We start from the raw sequence: 8,332 nt of genomic DNA on the forward strand, positions 1-8,332 counted from the left end.
TAGGGTTTTCCCAACATCTTCTAGGATTCTTAAAGTTTCATGCCTTAGGATTAGATCTGTTATCCATCTTGAGTGAATTTTTGTGAGAGGTGAGAGGTTGGGATCCTGATTCGCTCTTCTGCATGTTGCTAACCAGTTTTCCCAGCACCATTTATTGCAGAGAGAATCTTTTCCCTAAAGTATATTTTTGTCTGCTTTATCAAAGATTAGGTTACCATATACATATGGTTTCATCTCTGGAATCTCAGTTCTATTCCAGATATTGATGCTTGTGTTCTTGTGCCAATACCAGGCAGATTTTACTATTATTGCTTTATAGTACAGTTTGAAGTTAGGAAGACTGATGGCTCCCAGTTTGTTCTTTTTACTTAAGATTGCTTTGGCTATACGTGGTTTTCTCTGGTTCTATACAAAGCGAAGAATAATTTTTTCTAGATCTGTTAAGAATGCTGGTGGTATTTTGATGGGGATTGCATTGATTCTGTAGATCACCTTAGGTAATATTGACATTTTAACATTATTGATTCTATTGGTCCATGAATATGGTAGATTTTTTTCATCTGTTTAAATCATCTGCAATTTCTTTTCTTAGTGTTTCATAGTTGTCCTTGTATAAATCTTTCATATCTCTTGTTAAGTATACTCCTAGGTATTTAATTTTCTTTGGGGCTATGGTAAGGGTATTGTGTTTTTGATTTGAGTTTCTGCTCGATGGCTCTTGGCATATATGAATGCTTCTGATTTGTGTATATTGATTTTATAACCTGAAACTTTACTGAATTCATTTATCAAATCTAGGAGTCTCTTGGAAGAATCCATGGGGTTTTCAAGATATAATATCATATCATCGGTGAAGAGTGATAGTTTGATTTCATCTGTTCCGACTTGGATGCCTTTAATACACCTCAATTGCCTGATTGCTATAGCTAGGACTTTGAGCACTATGTTGAATAGGAGGGTAGGGAGCTTGCATCCTTGTCTAGTTCTGGTTCGAAGAGGGAATCATTTCAATTTTTCCCCATTTAGGATGATATTAGCAGTTGGTTTGTCATAAATGGATTTGATAAATTTAAGGTAAGGGCCGTCTATGCTTATTTTGTTAAGAGTTTTTATCATAAAAGTATGTTGGACTTTGTCAAATGCTTTTTCTGCATCTATTGACAGAATCATATGGTCTTTGTTATTGCTTTTATTTATAAAGTGGATTGCATTTATAGATTTGCGTATGTTGAACCAGCCTTGTATCCCAGGAATAAATCCCACCTGGTCATGATGAATTATTTCTTTGATATGCTGTTGAATTCTATTTGCTAAAATTCTATTTATGATTTTTGCATCTATATTCATGAGGGATATTGGTCTGTAATTTTCTTTTTTTGTTGCTTCATTTCCTGGCTTTGGTATCAAGGTGATATTGGCTTCGTAGAATGAGTTAGGCAGAATACCATCCTTCTCAATGGTGTGGAATAGTTTCTGTAGTATAGGTATGAGTTCATCTTTGTATGTTTGGTAGAACTCTAAAGTATAGCCATCTGGCCCAGGACTTTTCCGTTTGGGGAGGTTTTTAATTACTTCTTCAATATCTGACCATGTTATTGGTTTGTTTAAGAATTTTATTATCTCCTGGGTGAAATTCAGGAGATTGTATGAGTCCAGGAATCTGTCTATTTCATCTTCATTCTGTAGTTTTTCGACATATAGATTTCTATAGTAGTCAAACATAATGTTTTGTAATTCTGTGGAGTCTGTTGTGATTGCTCATTTTTCATTTGTTATTGAGTTTATTAGAGTCCTTTCCCTTTGAGTTATTGTCAGCCTAGCAAGAGGGCCATCAATTTTGTTAATCTTTTTGAAAAACCAGCTTCTGGTTTTGTTGATCTTCCATGTAATTCTCTTGTTTTCCATTTTATTTAGTTGAGCTTTGATCTTAGATATCTCTTTTCTTCTGCTCGGATTGGAATTGGTTTGCTCTTCTTTTTCCAATGCCTTGAGTATATTCATTAGGTTTTCGGTGTCACTATTTCTGTTTTTTTGGATGTGAGCATTTATTGGTATTATTTTTCCTCTCAGATATGCTTTTGCTGTATCCCACAGGTTTTGGTAAGATGTGGCTCCATTGTCGTTTTGTTCAAAGAAGTTCTTGATTTCCCTCTGAATTTCTTCCTTGACCCAGTAGTTATTCAACAGTAGATTGTTTAGTTTCCATGACTTAGTGATGTAGTGTGTATTTATGTTAGAATTGAACTCTAATTTTATACCAATATGGTCAGAGAAGACACATGGTATTATTTCTATTTTCTTGAATTTTTTGAGATCTGCTTAGCGACCTAGTATGGGATCAGTTTTTGAGAAGGATCCATGGGCTGCTGAGAAGAATGTAAATTCAGCTTTATTTGGGTGGAATGTTCTGTATAGATCTGTCAGATCTTTTAGGGCAAGAGCTTTGTTTAGGTCTTTACTTAATTTCTGTTTGGAGAATATATCCAGTTCATTTAGTGGTGTGCTGAAATCCCCTACTATTGTGATAGCATTGTTTAAAGTGGTATTTAGCTCAGACAAAGTTTCCTTTATGTAATTGGATGCTCCTGCATTGGGTGCATAAATATTAAGAATTGTTAGATCTTCTTGTTGGATTTTCCCTTTCACTAATATGAAGTGGCAGTCTTTATCCTTTTTTACTTTTGCTTATTTGAATATAATATTGTCTGCTAATAATATAGCTACCCCTGCTTTCTTTCGACTTCCATTTGCCTGGATGATAGTTTTCCATCCCTTGATCTTCAGCCAGGTGGCATCTTTATGGTTTAGATGTGTTTCTTGTATACAGAAAATACTAGGCTTGTGGAATTTTATCCACTCTGCCAGCCTATGTCTCTTCAGAGGACAGTTTAAACCATTTACGTTTATTGACAGGATTGAAATTGGAGTAAGATTTCCATTCACATTGATGGGGGAAGTCCTGTTGCTTTGTCTTAGATCTTGAGACATCATGAAGTTTGAGGTCTAGACTTAAATTATTTGAGGGTTTTATTAGGAGGATTGTCTATTGCCCTGTTCACAGTAGAAGGCCGGTCTGAGAATTTCCCATTGGGCTGGTCTGGTCTTTGCATATTCCTTCAGTGATTATTTGTCTGAGAAGGATTTTATTTTGCCCTCATAGATAAAACTTAATTATGCTGGATAAAGAATTCTAGGTTGGGCTTTGTTCTGCTTTAGAAGATTAAGGATAGGCACCCACTCTCTTCTGGCTTGTAAGGTTTCAGATGAGAAATCTTCTGTTAGTCTGATAGACTTTCCTTTATAGGTTATTTGTTGTTTTCGCCTTGCTGTATGGAGGATTGCTTCTTTCACATTTACTTTGGTCAGCTTAATAACCACACTACGAGGCTATTGCCTATTCACATTGTGTCTCCCAGGAGTTCTGTGTGCTTCTTGAATTTGGATATACAGATTTCTAGCTAGGCCTGGCATATTTTCCTCCATTATGCCATAAAATACGTTTTCCAACCCTTGTGAATGTTCCTCTTCCCCCTTCTGGAATCCCAATCAGTCTGAGATTTGACTTTTTTACATAATCCCACATTTCCTGTAAGCTTTAGTCTTGTCTCTTGTTTCTGTGTATCTTTCTTCCTCTGATTTGTTTAGTGTGTAGGCATAATTTTCAATCTCTGAGATTCTTTCCTCAGCATGATCTATCCTGTTTTTGAGGCTTTCCACTATATTATGGAGTTCCTTGAATCTTTCCTTCATTGCCAAAATTTCTGCTTGGTTTCTCTGAATAACTTCAATATCTTTGGAGAATTTTTCATTCATTTCTTGGATTGTTCTTGTGGTTTCTCTATGTTGGGATTCTATTTTCTCTTCAATTCTGTTGAGCTTTCTAACAATCTATATGCGGAATTCTTCCTCTGTTAGTTTAATCATATCACGTAAGTTGGTGTCAGTTGGTGGGGAATGAGTATTTTCTTTTGGATGTGACTTTTCTCTCTGATCCTTCATGATTCCTGATGTCTTTTGCTGGTTCTTCCTCATCTGGATACTTTGCTGAGTTCCAGAGGTGTTGGAACTCGATTATGGGCTGTGTTCTTGACTTCCAAAGGAATGATCCTTAGAAGAACGGGGGAGTATGTGTTCTGGTTCTGTATTGTCTAACAAGAGTTTGAGCATTTTGGATTATCTTTGAACTGATGTTTTCACCTTCTATCCACAGAGTTTAGTGGGTTTGGGTGCCTTGCTTAGACACCCAAGGGATTGTTCACTCTAGTGAGATGGAGACCAGTTTCCACCACTAGGTTGAAATGGGAGGCACTGTTTTAAGCTCTGAGTTTACTCTCTGTGGTTTAGGTCTCTGTGATTTGTGGGAAGGAGTCATTTATCAAAGTATCCCAAAATCTTTGTATTATGCTCTGAGTCTCTAAATAGGATATACAGGTATCTCAGTTTTAAGCAAATGTCTTGCCACTCCCAAAGTTTCCTCGAGTCCTCAGGAATAGCAGACTCCTTTGCTACTCTGTCTTGCTAGGATAGGCTCTGCTCTCTGATCACAGATCGCAAACAGCTAAATGCAGCGAGAAACCACCCAGGTTCCAGCTTGCGAGATAGCTGCCGAACAAAACACCGCTCTTGCTTTTCCACCCATTTAAATTCAAATTCCAAGTCCACCTGCCGGGTTAGGGCAGAGGATGAGACTGTGCTCACTACCAGGCAGTCCTCCACAGCATTTCCAATATATGGGGTGGTGGTGGCCCTCTTTGGTGGTGCTGTCGCTGCGTGCCCCCTGTTCAGCAGAAGGCTGGGTTGGGTTTGGCAGGCTGGCTTCAAACAACCATTGCACTCCCTAATTCCTCCGCTCACAGAGACCCAGTGGTTTATGTGTGGGGAACTACCCTCTGTCTACCCAGCGCCAGTCAAAGCTTCAAAGGTAACCAAAGGCCAAGTCTCCTTTAAGGTAGATTCCCCTCTTCCTGGACCTGAAAGTGTCCTGAGGTAGAGTGCCCAATTCAGCACTCGTTTCTGGGGTGCGGGGAGGCGGCCACTTAGTTCTGCACCTGTAGGTTTGGCTCCTGCACCTGCTTCAGCGGAGAGCTGGGAGCTCGAATAACTGCCTTCTCTAGAAGCCCGAGCAGTTCGGCTGGCCTAGGGTAGTGGGGGTGCCTGAGAAAACACCCCTCCCCTGCCCTCCGCGGCGTCTCCAAACCACGTGGCGGGGCAGCAGGGCTGGGAAGCGGCTGCAGGGCTCGGGCTTTTTCCCCACCGACTACCGCCCCAGCAGAGCGCTGTAAACTCAAGGAGCTGCCTTCTCCAGAAGTGCGAACAGTTCAACAGTTCGGCTGGTCTCGGGCAGTGGGGGTGCCCGAGAAAGGCCTCCCGCCGCTCTCCACAGCTCCAAGCCGCAGGGTGGGCGGTGGGGTTGGGTTGCGGCTGCTGGGTGCAGACCCTTCCTGCACTCCCCACTGCTTCAGCAGGGCGCTGCGGAGAGTTCAATATGCTGCCTGCTCCAGACTCCCCTCCACACCGCTCCTCTGCCCATGTTACCACCTCCCCCCACCTTCAGGCAATTCTCTGCCTGCGTAGGAGTGGGGATCGGTGGGGAAGGGATCGTCTCCCCATGTAGGGGGGAAGGAATGCCTCCTCCGGCCAGCCCGTGGGGCGGCAGACGTGTGAACGCGCTCCCTCCCCCCCACAGTTTTATGCCAATGTAATATGTCCTGGTTACTATAGACATAGATGCTTCTCAATTTATGGTGGGGTTTTATCCCAAAAAACTCATTGTAATTTGAAAATATCATAAGTCAAAAATGCATTTAATATACCTGACCTTCCAAACAGCATAGCTTATCCTAGCCTACCTTAAATATTCTTGGAACACTTGCAATTGGGCAAAATGATCTAGCACAGAGCCAATTTTGTAATAAAGTGTTGACTATCTCATGTCATTTATTGAATACTGTACTGAAAGTGAAAACCAGGATGGCTGTGCCAGCGCTCGCCATGAATGTGCACAGTCGAAAGCACACTGGGGCTGAGGAATGTTGGAAGCATTGGACTAAAATTATGTGGGGGATGAAGCCGAGATACAGTGATGGTCTCACCAATTTCTCTCTCTTCTGATGAGAAGAGGACAGCTGGTAGAAGGCACTGGGGCATGGACACTTACTGATGGTTTAGCAGGTGTAGAAGTTACCAAGTGTCAGTTGTTTATCTTTGTGATCTTGTTGCAGAACCCAAATTCAGGCTCCTGTACCTGATGCACTGCTAACGCCAAACACTAGGACACTGGTGCTTGGAGGTAGAGAAAAGTTTACTTGATTTGGCCAAAGAGAGAAGACAGAAGAGAAAATATCTCGGATACGTCCTGTCCTAGAGATGAGGCAGTGAGCTTTTATGCAGGGTGGGGGGAAAGGTAGGGGGAAATCTGTGTTGCTTGCAGTGTCAGTATAACACTTTGAATACCCAGACTGGGCATCAGCAGTTAGTTGTAACTTTTTCAGGGTCATTCAATCCTTCTACAAAACAAACTCATAGATTTTCCTTGTGAACCTGGAGTTACCTCCTCCTACTTGACAAAGAAACAGAGGGTCCACAGATAATAATTGCTGCGAGAAGAGAGGGTGCTGGGCAGAAAGCAGGCAGTTGACATGCACCAACAACCAAGGACTTGGTCCAGTTCTGCATGATTTCAGTCATTGAAGATGCCAGGATACTAAAACCTCTAGGGGCCTGGCTACAGCTGGGAGCTAACTGGGAGCTGAGGCTCCCTGCTGCTGCCCAGCATAGCGAGAGTGGATCATACCACATATAGCTGGCTCAGAGAAAAAAATTCAAAATTCAAAATTCGAGTGTGATTTATACTGCTAGCCCAGGAAAGGAGAAAAATTCAAAATGCAAAGTATGGTTTCTACTAAATGCATATTGGCTTTGCACCATTGTAAAGCCAAAACACTGTAAGTAGAAAATCATAAGTCTAGGACCACGTGTATATATGAGGTTTTAATATCGGGTAGATATATAGGTAGATATCCCCCAACTTTATTTCAAAAGTGTTTTAGCTATTCTACTATCTTTGCATTTCCATATGAACTTTAGAATAATCTTGTCTGTAACCACAAAAAAATCTTGCTGATCCAGCAATTCCACTACTGGGCATCTACCCAAAAGATCAAATAACACTCTACAAACGGGACACCTGCACTCGAATGTTTATAGCAGCACAGTTCACAATCACAAAGGTGTGGAAACATCCCAGGTGCCCATCAATACATGAGTGGATTAATAAAATGTGGTATATGTATACCATGGAGTACTATTCAGCTTTAAGAAACAATGGTCATATAGCATCTCTTGTATTTTCCTGGATAGAGCTGGAACCCATTCTACTAAGTGATGTATCTCAAGAATGGAAAAACAAGCACCACACGTACTCATCAGCAAATTGGTATTAATGGATTAACACTTAAGTGGACATATAGGAGTAACATTTATTGAGTGTCGAGTGGGTGGGAAGGGGGAGGGAGGGATGGGCAATATATATAACCTTAACATTTGTACCCCCATAATATGCTGAAATAAAAAAATCTTGCTGAAATTTTGATAGGTATGACATTAAACTTATATACCAATCTTGGGAGAATTGATATCTTCACTATGTTGCGTCTTCCAATCTAGGAACATTTCCTGTCTCCATTTGTTTAGATCTTTTTTGATTTTTTTCATTAGTATGTTGTATTTTCAGCATACAATTTATGAACATGTTTCATTAAATTTACATTGAAGCATTTCATGTCTTTTTGTGATTGTAAATGGTATTGGATTTAAAATTTTTGTTTCCACATGTCCATTTTTAGTATTAATATATAGAAATGCAATTGAGTTTTGTACATTGATCTTATGATCTTATGCCCTACAATCATGCTAAACTTACTTATTAGTTTTTGTTTGTTTTGTTTTGGTTTTGGTTTTTAGATTTCCTGGGATTTTCTATAAAGTGATCATGTCATTTGCAAATAGAGATTGTTTTGTTTCTTCCTTTCTGATCTGTATGCCTTTCATTAATATTTCCTTTCTTTGCACTATTGAATGGCTAGAAGTTTCACTACTACTGAATAAGAATGATGAAAGCAAACATCCTTACCTTGTTTCTGATAATACAGGGGAGATATATATTTAGTCTTTTACGATTAAGTATAATGGCAGTTGTTGATATTTTGTAATGATCTTTATAAAATTGAAGACGTTGTCTTCTGGTCCTTTCTGAGATTTTTAACAATTTAAATAGATTTAGAGGGTACAAGTATTTTTGCTACATGGCTGAATTGCACAGTGGAGAAGTCTA

This window comes from Microcebus murinus, chromosome 4 (assembly GCF_040939455.1).
Source record: "Microcebus murinus isolate Inina chromosome 4, M.murinus_Inina_mat1.0, whole genome shotgun sequence".
In the NCBI taxonomy this organism is placed as follows: Eukaryota; Metazoa; Chordata; class Mammalia; order Primates; family Cheirogaleidae; genus Microcebus; species Microcebus murinus.